General features: G+C 45.2%; 1 pseudogene across 1 annotated transcript in view; it reads left to right on the forward strand.

Annotated features, from left to right (window-relative positions):
* Positions 1 to 5767: 5767 nt before the first annotated feature.
* LOC144826102 (uncharacterized) overlaps positions 5768 to 17525 on the forward strand; it is a 126550-nt pseudogene continuing 114792 nt past the window's right edge. The window contains exon 1 of the transcript XR_013609687.1: positions 5768 to 5845. The product of XR_013609687.1 is annotated as an uncharacterized LOC144826102 (transcript). The remainder of the gene's footprint in view (positions 5846 to 17525) is intronic.

Below are 17525 nucleotides of genomic sequence, written 5' to 3' on the forward strand. Positions count from 1 at the left end.
AAGTCGCAAAGTCATTAACAATTCCCTTTGGCGAAAAAATCTCCACTACCATCTCCCCGACCTTCAAAGGGGATCTCACCATTTCCATCTACAGAACTGGAACCATTCTCATACAGGCCACTGACCCGCACCTCACCACTTTTGACCGCCTCTTCCCCACACTTTTTCTCCTCGCTAACTCAACTGAGCCATCAAACCCTTTCTCCCCATTCCCCACTACCCTCACGAACATCGTGGAACCGATCCAATCTCCCTGCCCTGAAGACCCTCTCCTCAACTCATGGACTTCCACCATCACCCTCTACAATCCCACCACCCCTATTCTTACTCTCCCTTACACCCACATTTTTCACATCTAATGATCACACCAGGAGCAACAAACTCACAACTAACAATCCCCTCAAGGCCAATTTTAACAACTTGGTCTCCAACCTCAGCCCTCCTGCGACTATAATCCCCACAGGCACTCCCCTCTCCACCCCTGAGAATCTGAACCCTCCCCCACAACCTTCCTCTTCCACCTACCCCCTGGTCTAACGTAATTTCCAATCCAGTGGTCTCTCTCCTCCCTTCTACAACAGCACCATCCCCTTCCGCTGTCACACCCCCCATACACAACCCGCCTTCTACTCTATCCTCTCGGACACGCCCCGGAACTCTGATGACTTTTCTTTAATTTCTCTTCCTCCTCACCTAGACTCTAGTCCCACTTCGCCTCCTCTGAACTCTGTGAATGGGAACATTACAAATTCGTCTCCCTGTGTCTAACCTCTCCCCTCTCCTAATCACAAGGACCACACAGACTCTCCCCTCTCTACCCTGATAATCGGAAGCCTCCTTCAAAATCTACCCCTACCACCTACACTGTCCCTGTTCCCCCGACCCTTATTCCCCCGTCTAACGTCCGTTCCAATCCAGTTGTGTCTCTACCCCCTTCTACCACTACATACTCCTCTTCCGCTGTCGTGCTGCCACATTCACAACCTGCCTCCACCGCCAATCTCTCTGACAATGCCCAGAACTCTGATGTCCGTCCCAGAATTTCTCTCCCTCCTCACTTGGACACCAGTCCCACTTCTCCTCCACCGAACCCCTCGAATAGGAATATTACAACACCGACTCCCCGCGTACAACCTCCCCCCTATCCTAATCCTGGGGACTCCATCCAACCCCGGACCCCTGCTCAATCTCCCTCAATAGACCCAAGTCATCCTCGACCCCTTCCTAAAACCTTAAACTTTCTCAGCTCAATAGCACAGCAACTGAACAGAATCGAGCAGAAAATAAACTCCCTTGCTGCGGATTTCCTTTACCTACAACTAGACCTTCTTAACAGACCTAAGCCACCGAGCTCCCTCCCCCCGAGTTGTTGTGCTCCTACTACACTCAATCCATCTCACATGGCCCCACAAAGCACCCCTTGACCCTCCAACCCATCATCGAACCATGCTCTCAGTCCCAACAGGGATAGCCAACCCTTTTCAGTACTGAAACCTGAGGAGCTCTACGACTCTCAGCTCGCTTTGTACCAGAAGTCAGTACCTCTCCATATCCCTGTTATTATGGGCACTAACAGAATCTCGAATACTGTCCACTCTACTAGACTCCCTGATCAATACGCCTCTATCACCCTAATTCCCCCCATTATCGAGGCTCCCTCTCCTCTCTGTTGCATGCTCCTAAACTGCAGATCAGCAGTACACGCTACTGACATTGATGAAGCTCCTCTCGCTGAAGAAATTGACATCACCTTCCTCACAGAATCCTGGCTCAATGCCCACTCCACCCCCATTCTTGACATTCTCACCCCTCCAGGATACAACATCATCAGACAAGACAGATCAATCAAAACTGGGGGGGACTAGCCCTCATTCATAGAGATGGAATACAGATTACCAAACTCAAATCTGCAGAATACCTTTTGTCTGAATACCTAGGCGTCAAACTCACTACCAAGGGCACGCCACCCATCAAATTCCACACCATCTACCATCCTCCTGGAAAGCGTACCCTTTTCCTCGAATAACTAATAGACCTAATAACACGATTCTCCTTGACAGACACTAAAGACGTGTTCTTGGGTGACCTCAATATCCACTGGAACGACTCAGAAGACTCCACTGTCCTGAACCTTTCCAACCTTCTGGAAATATATAACCTCAAGCAACTCTGCAATAAACCGACTCTAGGTGCAACACTAGATGCGATCATAACCAACAACGATCTGATCTCCCTGAGAGGGATTACACCCATTGACTGGTCCGACCACCACCTCATTCTGTTCAGGAGTGACACACTTGCCAGCCTCCAACCTATTTGTGTTGTCAAACCTAAACTCTTGACCAAAACATCAAAGAAATACCTCTTTCCAAACTTAAAGCCAAGATTCATCCCCATCTTCAACTCCATCCCTCATCATGGACGGCTGATAACCTTACTTCACACTTTAACTCAAGAATGACAGAGGTTTTAGACCAAGTAGCTCCCCTCAAACTCAAACAACTATGGAGAACCAAATCAAAACCCTGGTTTAACGTAGAGCTGAATGATGAACAGAGTCAACTCAGACAAATGGAAAGGTCTTGGAGACAAAACCCCTCGTCCTTGCACCTAGCACATCTTAGATCTGCTCGGCGGTCATACAAAAAACACATCTTCAGGGAAAAGGCATCTGTTTTCCACAGCCAACTAGCTCTTGTGAAAAACAGACCAAGAGAACTCTTCAACATTGTTAAAAGCCAATCTAACTGCACTCCCTCTCAAGAAATCGAAGCCACCAACCAGCGATGTGAAGAAATTGCGACCCTCTTCACTAATAAAGTCTCTAAAATTGATCAATCCTTCTTACAATCTGCTAACCCTCCTTCCCCCTTAACCTGCCCCCCTTCAACCTCCCTTGACCATTCGGAAAGAGCTCTTAACAAGGACAATCAGACCTACCTCAAGCTAAAAAACAATGCGCATTGGTCCGACTTTGAGCTAATGTCGGTAAGCGAGGTCTTCAAGATAATTTCGAATCTAAAACCTTCCTCCCACACTATGGACCCCCTCCCTTCCACAATTATAAAAGAACTCAACCACACTATTTCCCCTTTATGGACAAAAATCATCAACGCCTCTCCCACCTCAGGCTGTGTCCCTGACTCCCTTCAACTAGGACAAATAACACCCATTCTCAAGAAACCTGGGGCTGACCCTAATGATGTTAATGACCTCAGACCTATCTCTAACCTCCCATTCCTTGCAAAAACATTGGAGAAATGTGTTCTCCTCCAACTCAATAAACACATTGATGAGTTCAGCCTCCTCGACGCCTTTCAATCTGGTTTCAGAAAAGTCTGTAGCACGGAAACAGCTATGCTCAACGTCTCCAACGACATTCACAAGGCCCTAGATGAGGTGATGCCTGCCTACTCATCCTTATTGACCTATCTGCTGCATTCGACACAGTAAACCATCCAGCCCTTCTGGCGACCCTGGCGAAACGTTCCGGCATAAATGGCACAGTTCTAAAATGGTTCACCTCTTTCCTTCAACACCGCTCGCAACAAATTAAAATTAACTCCTGTCTCTCAAAGCCAACTAAAGTCACACTTGGGTTCCCGCAAGGCTCGATCCTCTCACCGTCCCTCTTCAATCTCTTCATGAAGCCCCTCACAAGCATATTTTAAAAAGCTGGAGTGAATTACCACCTTTACGTGGATGACACCGAAATGTATTTCAGGATCAAGTCTCCCAGCGACATCCAACTCCTCAATACTACCCTAACCGAGATCCAAACTTGGTTCTACGTTAACCACTTAAAGCTCAACCAGGACAAAACGGAACTAATCCTATTCTCTCCAAAAAGTAACCATCGCCCAATCCAAGAGTGGCTAAAGAATCTGGTTGCCCTAAACTGCCCCCCGTCCTATCCGACTCAGTTAAGTCTCTAGGCATCACCCTTGACAAGAACTTATCAATGGAGGCCCACATCAAAAACTCTGAAAAAAGTGCTCTTTTCTCTCTGAAAAACCCCAAACAATTGAAACCTTTTCTACAACACGATGACCTCAAGACAGTAGTCCAATCCCTAGTTCTCTCTAAAATCGACTACGGGAAAACCATCTTTACCGGGACTCCAAAAGCTCACCTGCCCCTCTAAAGGCAGTGCTGAACATGTCTGTTCGACTCATATCTGGAGTTAAAAGATTTGAACACATCACTCCAGCTCTCAATTGGCTTCCCATGCAAGGCAGATGTAACTATAAACTGGCCTGCATCACACACAAAACGCTTCACTCTCCTGCCCCCAACTACCTAAATGACAAACTGATAAGAGCAGGGCAATACAGAACGCTGAGAAGCTCCTACTCACTCCTTCTTATTCCTTCAAAACTGAAAAAGAAAACCACCCAATACCGATTGTTTTCTGGCAACGCTCCCAGGATATGGAATGCTCTCCCTGGAGTCCTCAGATGCAACCCCTCCTTCTCCTGTTTCAAAAGGGACCTGAAACTCCATCTCCTAAACAAATACTTTCATGATCAACATCAACTTACCTAGACTTCTAAATCCGAGTTGTCTCCTCTCTCTTTATATCTGGGTGCCAACAAAGCTAGCATAAAACGCCTGCAGCGGGTTCAGAACGCAGCAGCACGTATGTTAGTGGCTCTACCAAGATCCCAGTCGGTGTCGCATGTGCTTCCCAAGCTGCATTGGCTGCCCATCGAAGAACGTATTCAGTACAAGGTGCTGTGCATCTCTTACAAAATCCTGATGCACCAAGCCCACATTGGGTTATCTGGTCTATTGAAGCCCTATATGCCCAGGCGTGCTTTGAGATCCTCCGACCATGGGCTTGTCTGTGTCCCTCGAGTCTGGAGAGCGAGGGCTGGGCGCGTTCATTCAGCCTCTTGGCGGCCAAACTCTGGAACTCTCTCCCAGCGTACATTCGAGACATCCCTAATCTCTTGATGTTTCTTAAGACTATAAAATCTTGGCTGTTTCCCACTATCTGCGGTTCAGGCGCTTGTGGTCTCTCTGTTCCTCCTCTGGTTTCTGGTTGCGCTCGGACGCCTCGCCGCTGAGGCAGCCATGCACTCTACAAATCCTTCATAAATAAATAAATAAAATAAATTTCTCTCTGAACATTCAAGGATAGTGGGTGACCGGACTATGTCATTCGCACCGTTTTTTCTTTTTCTTTTTCTTGCTCGCTCCCCCTCCGCTGTACTGCATATTTATTTCCCATGCTGTATTTTTTTTCTTTGCTTTGCTTCCTTACTGCCGGCCTACTATGTAATGTAATATCCTTTCTGCTGTTTACTGTGTGTATGTGAAGCGCTCTGATACCTATGGATCAAGCTAGCGCTATATACAACTTTTAAAATAAATAAATAAATAATAACTAAAAAAATACTCTTACGTCCTTTACATCAGTGTTTGGAAGATGCTCATCTGGAGTGAAGCTATAAATACTTTTCCACAGCAGCAACCAAGTGTGAGGCCCTGTATTTGAACTGTCTTTCCCTTAAAAACATTCACGTTTGTGACATCTGAAATCCCAGGTCTTTACAGGTATAAATGCTTGTTTGTGTGAAATGTATTCACTGCTGGAGCCTGGAGGCGATGGTTCCATCAGCGGCCACCAGAGAGCGCCTGCTGATGAAACCCAATGAGCTGCACATGGGATGGAAGGGAGAAGGGTTTCCTCTTCCGGGTCAGCGGCGGCAGAGACAGCACCAGAAGCGGTGGTGACATCACTTCCTGCCTCTCCTGGTGTGTCCAGCCTGCTGCAGAGGAGGAAGGAGCCCTGTCTGGTGAGCAGTTACCTCCATCTTCAGTCCCTCACAGAACACAAAGGGTCGAGTAAAGTAAATAATAGATATCAGCAAAAATATGAAAGAAATAGGTCTGAAGGGGAGGAAACAAGAGTTCCAAAAGAAGAGCAGAAAAAGAAATGGAATTAACATTATTTATACATTGTAATAGGTTTAAATATATGTTGTGAGCTAAAGATGAGATTTAAGTGCCATGTAAATGTGATTCTTCAAGAGTTATAGGTGTCATTTGCTGTTGATTGGTACCAATACTTGAACCACATTTAGTGCTATCAATCTGAGATTTAATCCCAGGCACCAAACAGTGTAAATGCACCATCTGGAGGGATCCATGTATTTATTTCCTGCGGGGTACAAACTACAACTCTAGTGAGATAGCTAAGGTGTCCCAGGTTCCAACTCCTGTACAAGTGAGTTAATGCTCAGACTGCAGAGATCTATCACCTTTGCATCACAAGTACCAATACTAATACATTCCTAATAAAAATTACAATAAAAAGTACTCAACCAGTTTTGCACCCAGGACCCTCTCCAGCTGTCCCAACTCCGGACATGTTTGTACAATTAAAAAGAGCTATAAATGTGTCTCATGTCCAGCTACTATTTAGGTAGTAGGTTGGAATAGTAGATTATTTAAAGGGCAAGCTGATTCCTGTATTAATCTGCCCTAAAAACAAGCAGATTTGAAAAATTATTCCACACCCCCATAAGGGGTATTTACAGATATGTATGGCGCACTGATTATCACTCCCAGTAAGAGGGCGTTTAGAGTTTAGGAAATCTGAATGCAGCGCTAGCAGACGAGGAAACCTCTACACTGCATTCGTTTTTACTTCACTGCAGACTTAATCTGTGCACCTGGCACTGATTTTTACCACAACGGGGGAAAACAATTAGAGTATGGATAATGTTAAGCTATGCTTGGGGTATTTGTAGAGCGCACTATCACCCGGGAGGATGTCCGGGCATAGACACATGGATAATGTTATGTTAAGTGTATTTGTAGAGCGCACTATCACCTGGGAAGGTGTCTGGGCATAGACACATGGATAATGTTATGTTAAGTGTATTTGTAGAGCGCACTATCACCCGGGAGGGTGTCCGGGCGTAGACACATGGATTGTGTTAAGTGTATTTGTAGAGCGCACTATCACCCGGGAGGGTGTCCTGGCATAGACACATGGATAATGTTATGTTAAGTGTATTTGTAGAGCGCACTATCACCCGGGAGGGTGTCCGGGCATAGACACATGGATAATGTTATGTTATGTTAAGTGTATTTGTAGAGCGTGGAGTTCTGGACTTTTTGGTTCCGTCCAGAGGTGTCAGGGATAACACCCGAAGACCCCGGAGTTCCACCTGTCTCGGTGCACAAAACAAACAGAAACACGGGCTTCTCGATGGTGGCGTCAAAGACCAAAGGTTTATTACTGCAGGGACACAGAAGTCACAGAAACTACACATGGGCAGTATCTAGGAGCCTGTTCAATTTGTACAAAGAGGGTTGCTCCTTATATACTAAATATTGGGCTTCAGGCAAATTCTTTACATGTTACCACAGTTCTAAACATTCGTGTCTTAAACAATAAATATTTGGCGTTGCACAGGAATCGTCAACAGTATCTGATGTCAAAACATTACGAATGAGGGGTTCCCACTAGTCCATCATAATCCCATGTCAATTCTTCATTCAAGACCCGGACCGCCTCATCGTAAATTTCGTTACCTCCCCCTAATAAAGGCCCAGAAGGAAAGGAGCAGAGCCAGGTGCAGAAGATAGAAAGACAGGATAAGAAATGTTTGTGGGTCGTAAATGGGCACGGTTACCAGCTTCGGCCGCCTAATCATGATCAGGCCAACGAACACAAGAACCAGTATAGCAGGACTGGCCTCAGGCTGGGGAGGCAGTTCTTGCCGAGTCATGCTGCTACAGCGTTGCTGGCCTAAGGTGCACGTGTCACTCGCAAGGTGAATCGCCGGTTAAGGCCTACGTGTCCTTAAATAAAAAGAGGTCATTGCGTGTCCATTGACTATGTGAGGGCAAGGAATACAAAATGGCTTCCGTGTTCTAAGATGGATGTCATGGGTAAATCACAAATGTGTTGGTAACAGGAGTGCTCTTGCTCGTAGCATAGCGAAAACACCAGGATATACTAAATGGATCATTTGCGGTTCACTGATACCGAAATTATGTATTTACGACAATGTTTACAAACACGAGTAAAATCGTCACGGAACCTCAGACCCTCCTTTTGCCCTTACATAGGCAATTACTCAGTCTATATCAGAGTCAGAGTCTAATTCTATGCTCATTAGGTCAGTGACATGTTGTTGTATCATCATCCTGTCTCGTGCCTTTTCTCCTAATGCAGGTGGTTTTCTGAAACAGGTTGCAGCACAGAGACTACACAGAGCGGGACCACATTGGATAATAAGACAGCACGAGAACAGAAATACTAGGATGACACCAATGACCATCAGAACCTTCCATCCCCACGCTGATACCAGAGTCCAAAACCACTCCATGAAGGACCAGTTTCCCTTATCTACGTGTATAGAGTCGGAAATCTTGTGTAGCTTAGAGATTGCTTCATAGACTGTTGGAGCATTATTTGGAATAAAGACACAGCAGCTCGATTGGATCATTCTGCATACCCCACCTCGATCTGCAAGTATTACGTCTAGAACCATACGGTTCTGCAACGTCATGAGACGATCCGCCTGAAGCTCAGCTGTTAAGTTACTAAGGGCACCAGCAGTTTCTGTAATAGTAGATTCAACTACCCGTGTTAGTTGACGTAGATTTCTACTATTGGCCATAGGCCCCCAAAACGGAAGGAAACCTTTGAAAAAGTCTCCAGCTTCTTGACCAGCGGTATCTTCCTTGCTGAAGACACCTCTTGCTACTCTGGTTTTGTGATAATCTGAAGAAGCAGTGTATGTCGGGGGTAACAATCGAGCAATATAACATGAACCTGAAAAGTCAGCAGGCAGCCATGTATATGCTCTGTCCTGACAGATGAAGTAGGTACCCCTAGCAGTCAGAAAGGCAGGGGAGGAGTTAGACGGAAATACGTAAGTCTCAACGCACTCACTCCTCCCTAGCTGAGCTCTCAGATTTCTCCCATTTCCTTGCAAACAGACCTGACCTCGGTGAGGCACGACCCAAACTGAAGTGGAGCTTTTACGCTTGCTTTCTCCCAAACTAAGGCGATACTCTGTAGAGTTCCAACTCAAATACACCCGTAATTCATCTCTAGGATAAGATGGAGTATTATTGACGTCTTTAATCATGTCAATAATTCCCTGGACTAAAGCTTTGTTGGCTGAGTTGTATTTAGTGGACCGTGGTGGACGCGGAGGATAGGTCTCAAGGGCATATGAAAAAATGGTCTGAAAGGCCTGAAATGATCCATTGTAGCTAAAAGGCAAGACTAGATAGGGAATGCCTTTATCCATAGTGTGAGGTATCAAGCCACACACCCAGCAGTCTGTAGTATTAACTACCAGTTGGTGTTGATGCAAGAGCTGTACAAATGTATTGTTAATAAATTCTGAGCGTCGAGCTTGTTCGTGTTCAGGAAATGAGTGAAAAGAATGCATAGAAGAAACCGTAGAAGTAGTAGGATCAAGGGAAGGTACTGTAGTTACTGGCATAAAAATCAAATGTACACCAAAGACGATTCCACCCACCAACGTTATCAAAACAATTAAAAATGTAACTGCACATTGCATTAGAAAGCATTTGCTGTGAAGTATTCTGTACAGTCTATTTCTGCGAACATAAATTACATTTTCTCGTTGTAGCTCAGGAAGCTCCATCTTCTATGACCGTTCGCGACCACTGATGATGTGTACGTAGATGAAAATGCCTCTATCAGCCCTGGGAGTTCCCAGAACTAACAGAAAGATCGACCTTGTGTCTGACCCCCGCAGATTCAACTAGGCACACAGCCACGACCCTACGGCTACCCAGACGGCAAGGCAATTTTAAAACAAAAAGAAAGTATTAGCAAACTTCCTGGCTGGAGGCAATGTATAGCAAATTCAAATCTGAAAATAGGCAGTTTCCTGCTTTATTTGTCCATATTGCGAGAACGTAACTTGTATCTCAGTTTTGCAGGAGCTGTCTGATCTGGAAACAATGTATTTTCAGCTGACGTTGCAATGTTCACGTTCGCAGATGGCAAATGTTCTTTTGGTGCAGATGGCAAATGTTCATTGGGTGTGGATGACAAATGTTCAGGGTTCAAAAGAGCAGTTTTAGGAGGAGAGTCAGAATTTGGTGAATCCGTGATCAGTTCTGCATCGCTGAAAGGTATGAACCTGGGGATTTGTTCCGTTTCAGAGGTACCGATTCCTTTCTTTACCCAGTTGTCGTAAGGAAGTGGCAGAGGCACACGTTTAGCATGTGTCGTATGGATCCAGTTTTTCCTTCCGGCCACACGAATAGCAGTTCTCGTTGCTAGCAGGACTTGGAAAGGGCCAATGAATCTGGGCTGAAGATTTTTTGTTCTTGCAAAATTTTTGATGACCACCTGATCACCCGGTTTCAGCTGATGGCCTGGACTCTCCGGTGGCTTTGGCAATGCATCGAAAACCTGTTGGTGAATAAGACTCAATTTAGCAGTCAAGTCGAAAAGGTAATCAATTAACATTGGGTATTCCAGCTGCTTAAATTCTTTCGGTCTAGGTACCCCCCAAACATTTGCAGGACGGCCAAAAACTATTTCATAAGGACTAAGCCCTACTCTAGAATGTACGGTTGCTCTTGTTGATAGCAAAGCCAAAGGCAATGCGTCTGGCCAGGACAAACCCGTGGATGCTTGTATCTTAGCAAGTTTCAGTTTAAGGGTGCCATTGTAACCCTCGACTAAACCCGCGGACTGGGGATGATTCGCACTATGAAACTTCTGTCTAATCCCTAGGCCGGCACACACACTCTGCATAACTTTCCCTACGAACTCACTTCCGTTATCTGACCATACAATCCGTGGCATTCCGTATCTGGGGAAGTATTCTTTAAGAAGAATTTTGGCAGTGGATAAGGCAGTATTGTCCTTCAGTGGGTATGCTTCGATCCATCTGGAGAAAGCACAAACTACCACTAGGACGTATTTCAGATTATTGCAACGATCCATGTGAATGAAGTCTAGCTGGATCACTTCAAAGGGGCAGGAAGGAGGAGCGAAGTGACCTGCAGGTGTGGGGATTCCCTTGCCAGGATTATGCATCAAGCATACCATACAATTTCTCACCACTCTCTCTGCACACTTACTAATCCCATCATTCTTCCAGACCGGAGCCAACATCTTACAAATCCCTTTTGAACTGATGTGAGCTGTTCCATGTGCCATCGTTACTACTGCAAGCACATACGCATCAGGCAACATCCAACGCTGTTGTTCCGACAAGTCAATCCAACACCCACTCGAGTCCAATTTACCCGTGCTCTCTCTCCATGCAAGCTTTTCCTCCTCAGTCGCCTCTTTCTGAATTTCCTTCACGCTTTCCACTGTGTCCTCACACATTCCAGACTCAGAAATCCATCTTGCAGACGTTGCAACATACATTCTACTCATCATATTTCTAGCTGTCTGTTTTGCAGTCTCATCAGCAAAAGCATTCCCACGACCAACATCATCCGTGATTGCTTTATGAGCACTGCATTTCACAATCGCAACTTCAGTCGGTAAGGTTAGAGATTCCAACAAGTCATTAACTAGCTGACCATGTTGAATCTTAGTCCCATGGGACGTAATGAAACCTCTCTCTTTCCACAAACGGCCAAAACTATGGGCCACGCCGAACGCGTACTGACTATCTGTGAACACATTCACTCTCTTTCCCTTAGCTAAAACGCACGCTCTTGTTAGCGCGATCAATTCTGCAGCCTGGGCAGAATTCTGACTCACTCTTGCAGTCTCCACAATCGTACTCAAGGTCGTTACTGCATAAGCAGCAGTCACATCACCATTCTCCAATTTGAAGCAAGACCCATCAACATACAACGTGCCATCTGGATCTGACAACGGAGTGTTTTTTAGATCAATTAGTCCTTTTGTTTCTTCCTCAGTTTTGAAACAACAGTCGTGTGGTTCGGAATCACTCGACTCTTGGCTAGTCGGCAACAATGTTGCTGGATTCAATACATTGCATCTTTTGATCTGAATATGACTAGCTAATAGTGTCAGTTCATAACCTGATAATCTAGCACTGGTAAGGTGTTGCGTCTTGGTTCGGTTCATGAGTGTATCCACAGCATGAGGAACCATAACTACTAGCATGTTGTTCATTACTAAACCAGCAGATTGTCGAATGGAAGCTGCAGCTGCGGCTGTAGCTCTCAAGCAACTAGGCAATGCTCTAGCTACTGGATCTAATGTTGATGAAAAATACGCACAAGGGCGTTGTTTATCACCAAATTTCTGCGTCAAAACACTCAATGCACAACCTTCTCTCTCGTGGACATAGAGCGTGAATGGCTTACTGTAGTCGGGTGTACCCAATACAGGTGCTGAACACAGTGCATTTCGTAACTCAGAAAAACTCTGCTGACATTCAGCAGGCCATGGCACCGGACTCGGAACACCTTTCCCAGTCAAGGCTACCAATGGTTTTGCTAGAAGAGAAAAATTCGGGATCCATTGCCTACAATATGAGGTAATACCTAAAAAGGCACGTACTTCTCTCTGCGTGCTAGGAACATTCATCTGTGTAATTGCTTTTATTCTCTCTGGGGTCAACTTCCTTCCCTCCTTTGACAAGAGATGACCTAGGTAGGTCACTTCTTGGCAGCAGTATTGCATTTTTGAAGGTGACACCTTGTGATTCAAATCTGACAAGTGATGCAATAAAGAAATCGTAGCTGTTTTGCAAGTTTCCTTGTCATCGGCAGCCACTAGAAGATCATCGACATACTGTACTAAAGCAGAACCACGAGGAAGTACGAAGGAATCTAACTGGCTTTTTAATGCTTGACTGTAAATGGATGGGCTTTCACAATAGCCTTGTGGAGCGCGTTTAAACCTAAAGCTTCGTCCTCCTAGAGAGAAACCGAAGATATCTCTGCTTTCCTCGGCTATCGGAATGCTGAAAAAGGCATTTTTCAAGTCGACAACTGAAAACCATGCTGCTGTAGCAGGAATCAACGTTAACAATGCAGTAATGTCTGGAACCACAGGAAACTGTGGGATCACAATTTTATTAACCTCTCTAAGATCAATTACGAACCTATATACTGGAGGCTTTGTTGGGTCAGTTCGTTTCAAAATAGGCAGTACAGGACTATTACAGACATTTCCTCTAGTCTCTTCTACAACATCTTTCTTGATCAGGTCTTGTACTATCAGTAGGAGCGCACGCTCACCTTCACTAGAGATTCTATATTGTGGAATTCTTGGAAGTTTGACATTTGCTTTCAAAGTTACTACATAGGGTGGAATTTCCAATAGACCTACATCATTAGGACCAGTCGCCCAAAGAGTATCAGGGAGTGAACGCAGCTCTGGTGGGAGCGCATCCATCGACAAGTACATCGGAGAGATTATTCTTTTACCCAACGTAAGTTGTACTCCTGCTGGAGAACAGTACAATGTCGCGTACAGGCGTTTTAACAAGTCTAAACCAAGCAGATTTTCGTTACAACCTGTCGTCAAAATCAGGGGTGCTTTCAATTGACGGGGTCCAACAGAAATAGACAAAGGACCAGAAACAGGGTTGTGAACAGGGGCGCCCGAAAAACCTACTGAAACGTTTGTTGAGCCAGACAAAGGTGCGCCAGGGAGTTTCACATGTATGATAGAACTTTTTGCTGCACCAGTATCCAACAGAAACGGTTCGACTATACCTGATGTTGCTACTGCGACATAAGGCCCACTCTGATCTACTGGTACTGATACTACTCCCTCTCTTTGTCCATGGCTGTCCTAGTACTCGCTTTGCTGACCTTCCTCACTAGCTTCATAATAGTCTTCCACATGATATTGTGGAGACCTATTCTGTTGGGCAGATTGTCCATTTCGCTGGTCGAAATAATTAGAGGGGCGATCACTTGTCTGTGGAGGCATAGCACCTCGTCCTCGACCTCTAGAGTTTTGCATAGAACTACCACGACCTCTCTGAGCTGCCGCAGCATTATTTTGTGCCCGAACTGGACACTCATTTTTGTAATGACCTTCCACTTTGCAATAAGCACATTGATTCCATTGGTATTGTGGTCTTTGAAAATTATATTCCGTTCTTTGATATGACCCTTGCTGCATATTAGTCTGATTCGTGCGAGGCGGATAAGCTTGCTGTAAAAGTACTTTCGTTTTTAAATCTTTCGTCTTTTTATCTGATTTTTCCTTCTCTTCTTTATCCCTATTTTCATAGTACTGGGCAGTCGCAAGTATTTGCGCAGTCGTAGAGACAGCCCACGCACTTTCAGAATTCTTTAATTTACTACTAAGTTCTGGCAACAGATTGTGCACGAATTTATCAACAAATAATCTCTGGCCTCCTTCTGTGCTCATATCCTGACCACTATGATCCACAAAAGTCTCTTCGAATCTTGTGAAAAAGTCGGAGACGCTTTCGTCTTTCTTTTGTTTGCACGCGGACAATTTGTCCCAGTTAACGCGCAATGCTGGCATCAAGGTTTTCATTAAATCGATTATTCTACCAGGCAAATTAGCAATTAAGGGTTCAGGTTTAGAACCACCTATTTGTTGACCATCCGCTGCAATTATAGCTGCCCAGTCACCACCTAGGGCAACTGGATGATTCTCTTTACGAATTTTAGCCCAAATTGGTTGCGGTACTACATTACCAAATAGCAGATCTATGTCAGCAAGATTCAATACACAAGCGTCAACCGTTTGAGCCAACTCTTTGTAGTACCCTGCAGGATTTTTACGCGGATCTGGCAAGGCCTGTTTTACTGCTAACACTTCAGCTCGCTTCCATGGAATATGTATCCATACTCTCTGGAATTGGGCCGGAGCGGCTGCAATACCAAGGTTTACATTAGCTTGCACAGCTTCACGCCAAATTGGTGGAACCTCTCTCATTGGATATTGACGATTTTGTTTCGTACTACGTTTCCCTAACTCTCTTGGTGAACGAAGGGATGGGTCATTCCTATAACTTAAAATCAGTTCCATCGTTTCTTTTATATTTTGACCAACTATCATACCTGTAGCAAACTCTTTCTGAACATTAATTAATTCTCCTAGATTTGATTCAGGGTCATCCTCTTCCAATTCCTCACGTAGAAGGAAACACATTTCATCGAACACATATCGTTGTGTCGGTTCGTTCCATTGCATAAATGTATCTAATACATCTTGTACATTATATCTTCCAACTTTCGAAACCCATCTAAGAGCAGTGGAATCTAGTATTCCTCTTTCTTCAGTACTGGGAAGCTGACTACGCCTCTGCACAGAGTCAGAGGTAGGAGTCTTAATCAGAGTTTTATAGAAGGGAGATAGAATATTAGAGACAGAATCAGTGATTCTTCGACGAACAGAAAGCGGAGTCATAATATTAGCAGAGGCAGTAAATAGAGTAGCAGTTGGAACAGATAGATTAGGAACAGTAGGAGTAGCAGGAAAAATAGCTTGTGAAGTAGCAGGTGTGAGCGACACAGGCATAGGTAAAGAAGCCGGCAACCCTAGAAGAGGGGTTGTCGAAGGAACATTAATATTGACCACAGGAGGTACAGGAACTTGATTCAGGGGAGCGGGAACAGGGACACCAGGTTGTCCAGCAACCGGTAATTGAACATTCGGTATAGGTGGAGCCGTAGCACCCTGTGCATACGGTGGGGGTGATCGTAACAAGTAAGACAACAGGGGATCCTTTTCAGGGTCCTCTACTATCTTAGCCGTACTCGATGGCAAAGCAGGATAGCACTTGTCTATCGCTAAATTACGCTCTCTATCGGCCACCTCCATCGCTTTCTCAGACTCGTTGAGTTGCAGCTGCCTAGCAGACTGTTCTAAAGTCAACTCTTGCTCTTTCTGTTCTTTCTTCAACTTTTTAATTTCTCTCTGTTTAGATTCTTTTCGCCAATAACGAAAAGAATCAAACATTGCCGGCCGGGCTTTCTTCTTAAACAACCTTCTTTCTAGATTATCGAGAACTTCTGGTTCAAAACTACCATGTAGTGGCCAACTAAGGACACCATCTTTCTCTGTGAAGCGGATCCATACCTCATTATAAGAGATAGGGCCCACACCAAATTTGCAATATAGATCATAAAGGGGAGTTCCAATCGGAGGAACCAAACACGAGTCCTCCAACTGGGAATCACTGTTGCAACTAAAACAAGACAACATACAATTTTTCCGACTTACCATTTTATAATCCGGAACACAAAACAAACAAGACACAAACAGAAAAGATGCGCACTCGAACCAAGAACTTAGGCCTACCAGAACTGACAAATGTATCGATACCTGAACTGAACAGAATGATTATCGTAACCAGAATAACCAGTGATAATCTTACAGAACTGAACTGAACTGAGAACTAAAAGGATTATCCAAACAGGAGCAACCCTCACAAAATACTTAACTGAGGTACTGAAGACGTCACCAAGGAGAAACCCGTCACGTCTCGCCGTACTAAGGACTGCACCTCGGGTCCAAGACAGGGCGACGGTCAAGGCAACGGACCACTGCAGCCGTCTGAACGGGAACCCTCGTGGAAGAGAACGTCGGGGCCACTTTTGCGATATGCCGGGATCGATGAAGTGGGGCGCCTCCCTCTGAAATCTTCACACGAAGCTCCTCGAACTCTTCAGGCTTTTGGACCGGTACCGAATGACGTCGCCCCACGTTGGGCGCCAATTGGAGTTCTGGACTTTTTGGTTCCGTCCAGAGGTGTCAGGGATAACACCCGAAGACCCCGGAGTTCCACCTGTCTCGGTGCACAAAACAAACAGAAACACGGGCTTCTCGATGGTGGCGTCAAAGACCAAAGGTTTATTACTGCAGGGACACAGAAGTCACAGAAACTACACATGGGCAGTATCTAGGAGCCTGTTCAATTTGTACAAAGAGGGTTGCTCCTTATATACTAAATATTGGGCTTCAGGCAAATTCTTTACATGTTACCACAGTTCTAAACATTCGTGTCTTAAACAATAAATATTTGGCGTTGCACAGGAATCGTCAACAGTATCTGATGTCAAAACATTACGAATGAGGGGTTCCCACTAGTCCATCATAATCCCATGTCAATTCTTCATTCAAGACCCGGACCGCCTCATCGTAAATTTCGTTACCTCCCCCTAATAAAGGCCCAGAAGGAAAGGAGCAGAGCCAGGTGCAGAAGATAGAAAGACAGGATAAGAAATGTTTGTGGGTCGTAAATGGGCACGGTTACCAGCTTCGGCCGCCTAATCATGATCAGGCCAACGAACACAAGAACCAGTATAGCAGGACTGGCCTCAGGCTGGGGAGGCAGTTCTTGCCGAGTCATGCTGCTACAGCGTTGCTGGCCTAAGGTGCACGTGTCACTCGCAAGGTGAATCGCCGGTTAAGGCCTACGTGTCCTTAAATAAAAAGAGGTCATTGCGTGTCCATTGACTATGTGAGGGCAAGGAATACAAAATGGCTTCCGTGTTCTAAGATGGATGTCATGGGTAAATCACAAATGTGTTGGTAACAGGAGTGCTCTTGCTCGTAGCATAGCGAAAACACCAGGATATAC

This window comes from Lissotriton helveticus, chromosome 3_2 (genome assembly GCF_964261635.1).
Source record: "Lissotriton helveticus chromosome 3_2, aLisHel1.1, whole genome shotgun sequence".
Lineage (NCBI taxonomy): Eukaryota > Metazoa > Chordata > Amphibia > Caudata > Salamandridae > Lissotriton > Lissotriton helveticus.